Source organism: Ursus maritimus, unplaced genomic scaffold, assembly GCF_017311325.1.
Source record: "Ursus maritimus isolate PB19 unplaced genomic scaffold, ASM1731132v1 scaffold_13, whole genome shotgun sequence".
Lineage (NCBI taxonomy): Eukaryota > Metazoa > Chordata > Mammalia > Carnivora > Ursidae > Ursus > Ursus maritimus.
The window spans coordinates 54,306,473-54,318,079 of NW_024423675.1; the positions used below are offsets into that span (position 1 = coordinate 54,306,473).

The 11,607-nt window shown below is 40.7% G+C and overlaps 1 protein-coding gene across 4 annotated transcripts in view; it reads right to left on the minus strand.

Annotated features, from left to right (window-relative positions):
* LATS1 (large tumor suppressor kinase 1) overlaps positions 1 to 11,607 on the minus strand; it is a 51,075-nt gene that overhangs the window by 38,217 nt on the left and 1,251 nt on the right. Inside the window, exons 1-3 of one of the 4 annotated variants that reach the window (XM_040627950.1) lie at positions 10,275 to 10,399; positions 9,357 to 9,439; positions 6,005 to 6,098 (exon numbers count right to left, since the gene is read on the minus strand). The gene's annotated coding sequence lies outside the window, so the exon portion shown is untranslated. Of the gene's footprint in view, positions 1 to 6,004; positions 6,099 to 9,356; positions 9,440 to 10,274; positions 10,415 to 11,607 lie in introns of those variants that run through there. The other 3 variants (XM_040627948.1, XM_040627951.1, XM_040627949.1) reach the window with 3 other exon arrangements.

The following is an 11,607-nucleotide window of genomic DNA, read 5'->3' on the forward strand; positions in this document are numbered from 1 at the left end:
CATGTGAACTTATGGTTACTGACACATGGAATTGACTCGAACTAAACAAATCAGGGGCTTACTAACTTTGAGGAAATTGTTAAAAAAAATTTTTTTTTTAAAAACTACTCAAGCCTTTGACCATTCACAATTTAAACCCCTGGGGCTCCCAACTTCCAGGAACCATAATCTAGATGAGAAAGATTTGCACCTTCCAAAGAGGGACTATTCCCCCCCTCCCAAGCTCACATTTCTATATATGGCCAAGGATGATAATGGAAAAAGAACCCTAAGGAGGTTCTTGGAAGGAACAATGGCCAAGGATCACAGAGAACAATGAATGAGGGAGTTCTTTCCATATAATTGGATTAAGGCCCAATTAAAGAAAATCCCCTACCTCCAAGGCTGGTTGCTTTCAAGACCTGCCTATGGAGATTTCAAAATTATTACAGATCAGCAACTGCTATTTCCTATTCTTCTCCTTTTCTAACAGCAATGTTTATTAAAGCCCTGCCATTCTTGTTATACCACAGTGTACTGTGGTGAGTGAGAGAGAGAGAGGGAGATGGAGAGGAGAACAAATAGTGAAAGCAAAGATAACTGAACAAGTCTCTGGACCAAGAGGAACCATATTTGGACCTGAAGGGGAGATTACTGGACATATGGGCCAAGGCTCTGCGAATCTAGCTATTGCTGCTTAGGGCCTAATATACCATCAGAAGAATAATGTAATACTATGAACATCTTTTGACAGTAAGTACAGTGTTTTCTTGATTCTAAGATACAGGCTTTTCCATATTCTAGTATTTCTGAAATTGAGTATATACAAAAGTCACTATTTATTTACTTATTTTTAAAATTTTTTTTTCTTTTTTTTATTTTTCTTTTATTTTATTTTTTAAAGATTTTATTTATTCATTTGACAGAGACAGAGACAGCCAGCGAGAGAGGGAACACAAGCAGGGGGAGTGGGAGAGGAAGAAGCAGGCTCATAGCGGAAGAGCCTGATGTGGGGCTCGATCCCATAACGCTGGAATCACGCCCTGAGCCGAAGGCAGACGCTTAACCGCTGTGCCACCCAGGCGCCCCGCTTTCTTTTTTTTTAAAGTAGGCTCCATGCTGAGCATGAAGCCCAAAGCCCGGCTTGAACTCACAACCCTGAGATCAAGACTTGAGCTGAGACCAAGAGTCAGATGCTTAACAGACTGAGCCACCTGGGGAGCCCCTGAAGATTTTTATTTTACTTTTAAATATTATTTTTTTTTCAAAGATTTTCTTTAAAATAGAGAGAGAGAGAGAGAGCACCCGAGTGAGCAGGGGGAGGGGCAGACGGAGAGAGAATCTGAGGCAGACTCTGCACTTAATGCAGAGCCAACACAGGGCTCACTGATCTCATGACTATGAGATCATGGCCTGAGCCAAAACCAAGAGTTGGTCACTTAACCACTGAGCCACCCAATTCGACCATAAATAAAGGGTGAAATTTCCTTGTCACTTCAACTGTGTGTGTGTTTTTAAGTAGGCTCCACGCCCAGCATGGAGCCAAATGTCGGGCTTCAACTCATGACCCTGAGATGGAGACCTGAGCTGAGATCAAGATCTAACGCTTAACCGACTGAGCCACCCATGTGCCCCCAACTGTGTTATTTTCATTGGCAGCACCACATATGGTTGAATCTAGACCTTTGATTAATGGTCAAAATGTCTTCAAAAAGATTCTGCTATGATGCAGCATTATGTACTCAGGAACTGTCACCCAATAGGCAATACAATTAAAGGGATAAAGAATTGCCAAGTTTAGGTGAGATCACAGAATTTTCAAAGGTCGGAGAGATTCATGAAGTACATGCACTCAGACATGAAACAACTGCCAAAGTCGTTTGAATTATCATCATTTTCCAGAGTAACTCACTTAGCTAAGAAAAAAATCGTTTAAGCAAAAAGAAAAAACCCCAGTATTCTTCAATATGCCTCAAAATTATATATTCAATCATAAAAACAATAAAAGTAGCATGTCACCATGTTATGTGTTAACTATCCCAAAGCCCAAAGAAATTCAGCCTTACTCACATTCAGAATTATTTCTGAATGTGAGGTTGAGACTCAAACTTCACTGCCACCAAAAAAAAAAAAAAGGTATATAATGGACTGGATAAATGTATGCTACTGAAGGTTAATAAAAAACTATGTTTAGGGGCGCCTGACTGGCTCAGTCAGGGGAGCACATGACTCTCAATCTTGGAATATAAGTTCGGATTCCATGATGGGTACAGAGAATACTTAATTTAAAAAAAATTTAAAGATATATTATTGAAAAAATTAACTATAGGGGCACCTGGGTGGCTCAGCCAGTTAACTGTCTGCCTTCATCTCAGGTCCTGATCCCAGCTTCCTGGGATCAAGCCCCTTGTCAGGCTCCACGCTCAGGGGGCGGGGGAGGGGGGGGACACTTCTTCCTCTCCTTCTGCCCCTTCCCCTACTTGTGTTCTCTCCTGTTCTCTCTCAAATACATAAATAAAATCTTAAAAAAAAAAAAAGAAAAAACTGACTAAAAAAAACTATGTTTCTTTTTCTTTCCCTAAAAAACTGTTACTACACAGATGGTTTTAGACTTACTGTTCAGAATTTCTTGAAAATGAGAAAATATGACAATTCAACCTTATCTTTTTAAATAACTAAATATTGAATTACAGCATGTATATGTACCATAATTTATCTATCCCCTACTCATGCGCATTTAGGTTGTTTCCAATTTTTGCTATTATAATGTTTCAAACATTGGCAACTTCAATTGTATTGGTAATATTCTAGTTCTGAGGATAATGCATGGTGAGGTCATGAATGTTCTTTTTATTATGATCATAGCTTACACATATATAACATATTCCTTGTAAACACCAAAATCAGTTCATTAAAAAATGTGATAATAAAAATTGTGCATTTCCCTTAAGATAAAACCCCAGGCACTGGGTGGCTTAGTTGGTTAAGTATACGACTCTGGATCTCAGCTTAGGTCTCAATCTCAGGGTTGTGAGTTCAAGCCCCGTGTTGGGCTCAACGCTGGGTATGGAGCCTACTTAAAAAAATAAATAAAATAAAATTAAAATAAATAAATTCCCAGAAGTGGAATTACCGCATCAAAGAGAATGCATACAGGCATATCTAGGTTTATTTGGCTTCTCTTTATTGCATTTCAGATACTGCATTTTTTTAAAAACAAACTGAGGGTCTGTGGCAACCCTGCCTTGATCAAGTCTATCGACGCCATTTTTCCAACAGCATTTGCTCACTTTGTGTCTCTGTGCCATATGTAATTCTTGAAGTATTTCAAACTTTTTGTTATTAATGTATTTGTTATGGTGATCTGTGATCAGTGACCTCTGATGTTATTACTGTAATTGATTTGGTACACCATGAACTGCACCCATACAAGATAGCAAACTTGATAAATGTTGTTCTGACTGCTCCACCGACCAGCTGTTCCCCATCTCCTCAGGCATCCCTATTCCCTGAGACACACCAATACTGAAATTAGACCAATTAATAACCCTATAATGGCCTCTAAGTGTTCAAGTGAAAGGAAGAGTTGCAGGTCTCTTGCTTTAAATCAAAAGCTAAAAATGATTAAGGTTAGTGAGGAAGGCATATCAAAAGCCGATAGGCCAAAAGCTAGGCCTCTAGTGACAGACAGTTCGCTAAGCTGTGAATGCAAAGGAAAAGTTCTTTTTTATTTTTTTAAGATTTATGTATTTATTTTAGAAAGAGTGAGAGTGCGAACAGGGTAAGGGCAGAGGGAGAAAATTTTTCAAGCCAACTCCCCACTAATGAGGTGCGTGAGGTGGAGCTGGATCCCGACTCCCATGAGATCATGATCTGAGCCAAAACCAAGAGTCAGACATCCAACTGACTGAGCCACCCAGATGTCCCAGGAAAAGTTCTTTTTTGTTGTTGTTGTTGTTAAGATTTTTTATTTATTCATTTGAGGCAGAGAGATACAGAGAGAGCATGAGCAGGGGGAGAGGCAGAGGCAGAGGAACAGACTCCCCACTGAGCAGGGAGCCCTACGCAGGACTCATCCCAGGACCCTGGGATTATGACTTGAGCCAAAGGCAGACGCTTAACCATCTGAGCCACCCAGCTGCTCCCCGAGGAAAAGTTCTTAAAGGAAATTAAAAATGCTACTCCAGGGCTGCCTGGCTGGCTCAGCTGGTAGAGAATGTGACTCTTGATCTCAGGGTTGTGAGTTTGAGCCCTAGGTTGGGTGTAGAGAGTACTTGAAAATAGAAATCTTTAAAATAAGAAAACAATAAGTAAAACAAAAGTGCTACTCCAACGAATGCATGAATGATAAGAAAGCGAAATGCCCTTATTGCTGATATGGAGAAAGTTTTGCTGGATTTTGTGTAACAGATCAAACCAGCCACAACATTACCTTAAGCCAAAGCCTAATCCAGAGCAAGGCCCTCCCTAACTCTCAACAATTATGTGAAGACAGAGGTAAAGACTGCAGAAGAAAAGTCTGAAGCTAGCAGAGGTAGGTTCTTGAGATTTAAAGAAAAAAGCCATCCCCATAACATAAAAGTGCAAGGTGAAGCAGCCAAGTACTGCTTTAGAAGGTGCATCAAGTGATCTAGAAAACCTAGCTCAGATAATTAATAAAAGTGGTTCCACTAAACAACAGATTTCCATTGTAGGTGAAACAGCCTTCTATTAGAAGAAAATGCCATCTAGGCCTTTCATAGCTAGAGAGAAGTCAATGCCTGGCTTCAAAGCTTCAAAGGACAAGCTGACTCTCTTGTTGGAGGCTAATATAGCCGGTGACTTGAAGGTGAAGCCAGTGTTCATTACCATTCCAAAAATCCTAGGGCCCTTAACAGTTACACTTAATCTACTCTGCTTGGCTTTATAAATGTAACAACAATGACTGGATGACAGAACATCTGTTTACAATATGGCTTACTGAATATTTTAAGCCCACTGTTGAGACCTACTGCTCAGAAAAAAAAAGATTCCTTTCAAAATATTACTGTTCACTGACAATGTACCTGGCCACCCAAGAGCTCTGCTGGAGATATACAATGAGATTAATGTTGTTTTCATGTCTGCTAACACAGCATCTATTCTGCAGTCCATGGATCAAGGAGTCATTTCAACTTTCAAGTCTCATTATTTAAGAAATACATTTTGTAAGGCTATAGCTGCCATACACAGTGATTCCTCTGATACATCCGGGCAAAGTAAACTGAAAACCTTCTGGAAATGATTCACCATTCTAGATGCCATTAAGAATATTCATAATTCATGGGAAGAGGTCAAAACAGCAACATTAAGAGGAGTGTGGAAGAAGCTGATTCCCAACCCTCATGGATGATCTTGAGGGGTTCAAGACTTCAGTGGAGGAAATAAATAACTACAGATGTGGTGCAACCTCATGATAAAACTCTAATGGATGAGGGGTCGCTTCTTATGGATGAGCAAAGAAAGTAGTTTCTCAAGATGGACTCTACTGCTGGTGAAAATGCTGTGAAGATTGCTGAAATGACAACAAAGGACTTAGAATATCACATAAACTTAACTGAGTTTCTTAACTTAGTTGAGAAAGCAGTGGCAAACTTTGAGTGGATTAGCTTCAATACTGAAAAAAGTTCTGTGGTTAAAATGTTATCAAACAGCTTCATGTGCTGCAGAGAAATTGTTAATGAAAGGAAGAGTAGACTGATAGAGCAAACTTCACTGTTGTCTTATTTTAAGAAACTGCCACAGCCACCCTAACCCTTAGCAACCACCACCCTGATCAGTCGGTAGCCATCAACAATGGAGGCAAGACGTTCCACCAGCAAAAAGATTATGACTTGCTAAAAGCTCAGATGAAGGTTAGCATTTTTTAGCAGTAACGTTATTTTTTTAATTAAGGTATATATATTATCTTCTTAGACATAATGCTATTGCACTATCAGTAGACTATAGTATAGTGTAAACATGACTTTTAAGTGCACTGGGAAACCAAAAAATTCATTTTACTCACTTTATTACAATATCTGTTTTATTGCAGTGGTCTGGAACTAAACCGGCAATATCTCCAAGGTATGCCCGTATTTAAAATCCTGACATTTGAATGGCTAAAATAAAGAACACAAGAAACAACAAATGTTGGTGAGGATGTGGAGAAAAAGGAATCCTCTTGCACTGTTGGTGGAAACGCAAACTGGCACAGCCATTGTGGAAAAAAGGATGGAAATTCCTCAAAAAGTTAAAAATAGAAGTACCCTTAGATCCAGTAATTGCATTAGTGGGTATTTACTCCCAAAAAACAAAAACACTAATTCAAAGAGATCAATGCACCCCTATGTTTATAGCAGCATAATTTATAATAGCCAAATTGGAAGCAGCCCAAGCATCCATCAAGAGATGAATGGATAAAGAAAATGTAGTGGGCACATACACACTGGAATATTATTCAGCCACAAAAAAGAATGAAATCTTGTCATTTGCAAAGACATGGATGGTGAAACAGACCTTTAATTATACAGCACTAATGGTTACCAGAAGGGGTTTGGGGGGGGGACTGGTAAAATAGGTGACAGGGATTAAGGAGTGCACTTGATGATGAGCACTGGATGATGTATGGAATTACTGAATCACTATATTATACACCTGAAATATACACTGTATGTTAACTACACTGGAGTTTAAAATAAAATACAATTTTTGGGGGCGCCTGGGTGGCTCAGTCGTTAAGCGTCTGCCTTCGGCTCAGGGCGTGATCCCACCGTTCTGGGATCGAGCCCCATATCAGGCTCCTCCACTGGGAGCCTGCTTCTTCCTCTCCCACTCCCCCTGCTTGTGTTCCCTCTCTCGCTGGCTGTCTCTCTCTCTGTGTCAAGTAAATAAATAAAATCTTTAAAATAAATAAATAAATAAAATAAAATAAAATTTTTGAAAAAGGAAAAAAAAAAGGAAAAGAGATACCAAAAAAATAAAATGAAATAAAATTCTGACACTTACTCTCAGATTGCCTTCTAGAAAGGTGTACTAATTTACAATTTCAACCAACATGATATAGTCAACAGTGGCATTAACAAATCTTAGTAATCTTTGCTAACTGCAAATGTAAAAATTCAAATTAATAATAAGTAAAGAGAGTTTTTAAAAGAATTCTTCAAAGCAAAATAGCTTACTGCTAACTCATGTTACACTGGTGCCAGATAATCTTCCAAAGAAATAGTTCTGGTCATATCACTTCTCTACTCCAGAACCCTCAATGACTCCTTTAAATTAGTGGTTAGAGAGCTCTGGAGTCAAACTGCAGGGTACAAATCCCAGTTCTACCACTAACAGGCTGTGTAATCTTGGCAAGCTGTGCCTCAAGTTTCTTCATATTCAAATGTGGGCAATAATGGTTCTTTCTAATCAGATTATTTTGAGCATTATGCTCAAAATACAGTTTAATACAGTTGACCCTTGAACAACACAGGGGGTTTGGGGTGCCAACCCCATATGCAGTTGAAAAGCTGAGTATAACCTTTGACTCCCCGAAAACTCAACCATTAATAGCCTACTGTTGACCAGAAGCCTTGCTGGTAACATAAACACAGTTAACATAAACTTTGTATAAGTATTATACTCTGTATTCTTACAAAACGTAACTTTTTCTTAGTTTTTTTTCAGTATTTCTAGGTTATACAATTGAGTATCTGTGAGTGTTTTCAAACTGTCGCAAATCTCCCCCAAATTTTCCAATATATTTAATGAAAAATATCTGTGTATAAGTGGACCCGCACACTTCATATCTGTGTTGTTCAAAGGTCAATTATGCATGTCAAATGGGTAGAATAAATGCCCAACTCAATGTCAGTCATCTTCTTACCTCTTTTCACTATCTTACCTGGATTCTCCCCACTGTACCTTATACTCTAACCAAGCCAAATTACTTGCTCTCAGCTTTTGTACCTGTGCTTTTCTACCTTCATGTCCTTACTCATCCTGTTTCTTCTTGGGAGAGCCCCTACCATATTTCTTCTTGTAGAAATTATACACAACTTTTAAGGTGCCATTCACATGCCATCTTCACAAAGATTTCATTGAATTGCCCGTTTGTTATCCTTCTCTGAACTGTAAATGACTTTGCATGGTCAAATAAAATCTATGTTTTTGCCCTACTCTTGTAGTTGTCTCATTTTTCCTACTAGATCACAGATTCATAGAGAATAGGGTATCTTAAATATATATATCCCACCCCTCCATACACACTCCGGATGAGGAAATGGATCCAGAGAGATAAACTGGCCTAAGTTCACACAGCCAGCTGGAGGTCACACTAGAAACAGAATCCACACATCCTGAACTGGCCCAGCGCTCTTCTCATCAGAACCTGCATCTTGAGTTTCCTAAAGGCAGGGATCATGACTCACTCATTCTTTTAAGGAACACTTAAATTGGTTACACTGAACAGACAAAACCTCGGTTTCTTTTGAAACTTCATACCTTCATCAAATATGTAAATGTCAGCAAACCCAGTTTTTGTGGCTATCTTGTCCAACTTGGGGGGGGGAATAGGTACCATTACATAATAAGATTTCAAAGTGTTACCTTGGGTTGAATTAGGTTTATAAAAAAAGACGGTCTGTCTCAATGCTTTGACTAAGTCAGTTATGAGAACAGCAATAGTAGTAATATGTACTGTTTCTTTCTTACCAGCATATAGTCTCAGTTGTTTAGACAGCAATATTCAAGACTCTCTTCCATACTGATGACATTTTCTTCAATTTGCTTTCTACAAAGCTGATCAAAAGTGAAAACTACCACTATATTTTATCTTATGCTGAAAAATAACTATTTCCACTTGATAAAAATGTTGTTCGACTAAGTAACTTTGTGGTCTACAAAAAACCACTAATCTAAATGTAACATCTAGAATGAAAACTAAATAACCAGAGTTGGATCTATTCCAAGGCTATATTTATACAGAATAACAAGGACTAGCATTAAAAACAAAAACAACCTATAGAAGAAAACAGATATCATACTAAAAACAAAACAAAACCCAAAACTTATAAATTTTTTCATACCAAAAATTGTAAAAGTTATTTTTTTCATTTGCTTTTGGAGAGTGGCAAGGCATATTCGATATTCAGGCTTAGAAAGAATGCACCTTCTCCAGCATGTGCCACGATCTAGTTTCTTGCAGCCACAGCTGATGAGAGAACACAATGCTACTTCTTTTACTGTTAAATCAGTCAAATTCCTCCACTGCTTTAGGGAATCAAGTAGCTCATTTTACCTGCCTATGAACTTATTAAAGGAAAAAAATAACCTTACTTAAATCACAAATGTAGTTATCTTAGCAGAGAACATTCATTTCAATTATAATGTCCTACCTTTTCTTCCTCATGAAGGAAAATTGATAAAGAATTTTAATCTTCAACAAATAATCCATAAAGGCCTGACAAGCTTCATGATCCTGGGTGAAGTGACACAATATTTGTGTGTGAGACTTTTTCTTATTTCTCACTAGAGTTATGAATAACTTTTACACAACGATATATATTTTTTAAGTCATAGTAACATATGGGGCGACAAACATTATTAAACTTTGTTCTCTTAGTAACTTTCAAATGGAGAAGTCAGAGAATGGGGTTAAATCAAGTCACCGGAGAATCATTCTTTGAGATTCAAGTTCTTTTTGAAGTTATAACAAATAATATTCCTTTCCTTTTCTTTCCTTCATTTTATGTACACATTCCTACTCCATAAAAATCGCTCTATCGCTCCTACCCCTTCTATGAACAGTAAGCTAACATTACAGTGGACGGGAAATAGAAATTCCCAGGCTTTCTTCAAGGTAAATCCAGGATCGAGTCCCTCTGGGATGCAAAGAACTGCAGCTCTTTCACTGCAATTTTCTTTCAGAACCACCTTTCACTTTCCTTCCTTCGTTAACACCGACCCGTCCGTGTTGGGGATGGGGTGGAAGCGGGAGACAGCCGCCGCAAAGCCTCAAGCAAGCCCAACTCTCCACAACCTAACCTGCACTTCCAAGGCCGCAGTGCCTGCGGCTCTTCCTTCAACCCCAGGCGCGGCCAACCCTCGCTTCCCCAGGGCAGGGCTCAGCTCAGGTCCATGCAACCAGCCAAATCAGGCCCGCATCGGACCGACTCGGCCCGGCCCGCCCGTCCGCAGCAACCCCTGGACCCCCGCCAGCGGGGCTGGGCGTGGGCCCCGGCGGCCACCGCCCCGCCAACTCGCGCTCGGGAGGAGAGAGTGCGCCCCACCCGCCACGCCAGCCCCAGACCTACCTGCAGGGGAGAGCGGGGCTCCTGGACAGCGGCCACGGGCCTGAGGGCGGGCGCCCAGGTGGCTGGAGCCCGTCCCAGGGACCTCAAGTATCCCTGGTGGGACAGGGCCGGGAGAGACTGGGGGGCTGCCGCGGGCCAGCGCGGCCCGTCGCGGGGGTCGCGGGGACCTGGCTCTCCCCTCAGCACCAGTCCACCGCCGCCGCCGCCATTTTGCCTTCCACTCGGTGTCGCCGCCGCCGCACTCCGCCGCAGGTTTCCCGGATGTAGGCATTTCCCGGCGTCGCTTGCGCGGGGGCCGAGAACTGGGGGCTTCTGTCCGCCCGGCTGCCAGCGGCCAGCGCGCCGCCTGTGGCCTCCCGCCTTCCGCTGGTCGCCCTCTCCTCAGCGTGTTGGCGAGCGTCGCCCCGCGTCGCCCCCGCCTGGCGCTGCCCGGGTGACTTGCCCCGGCTCGTGGGATCAGGCTCTCCCCCTCCCAAGTCCGCTCATTTCAGTATCTCTCTTTTTTTAAATTGCGCTCTTTCTGTGCACGAATAGAGAATAAGATGTGCATCTCAAGGAGTTGAATTCTCAGTAGGAAACAGCAATGAGTTGCTCTGAAACCTTGGTGTGGGCACTAGGATGGAGATTTCTAGAGGCTTTGAAATGAATTGAGTTTTGCTTAGCACTCTTTCCCCAAGTAAGTCCGTAGTTAAGTATTTGCCGAATCAGCCAGATTAATACATTCTTGAGCCAGGACGGGGTTAACAGAGTTTGGAGATTTTTGACTTGTTAACTGAATGGGTAGACGGGGATATCATTATTGCCATAATTGGAATAACGGTGACTCCCAGGAGAGGTTTTATATCTTGCTTAGTTGAATTAGACGTTTGGAACGGGTCACTTGGGTTATGGCATTTTAAAGTACCATCTACCCTTTGTAAAGAGTGCCTTTGCCAAATCTGCCTCTAGAAAATATATAGTTAGTATTTTCAAACATCTTTTTCTTTTTTCTATCTTTCTTTTTTTTTTAAGATTTTATTTTTTTAAATAATCTCTACACCGAACATGGGGCTGGAACTCACCACCAAGAGTCACAGGCTCGACCGACTGAGCCAGCCAGAAGCCCTCTCAAAACATCTTTTCATTCTTCTACTAAAGACTATAAAAATTTTCTTCAAATTAAAGACCTCTTTTCATGATGTTAAATTAAATGGCCTTTGTATTCTGAGGTTCAAACGTGAAAACCTCTGTTCAAAGAAGATTCCATTCCAAGAGCACTTCCTTGAAACTCTACAAGCACAAGCACAGAGATTGTAGAAGATAGAGGGTATGACCCAAGGTGGGTCACATAATA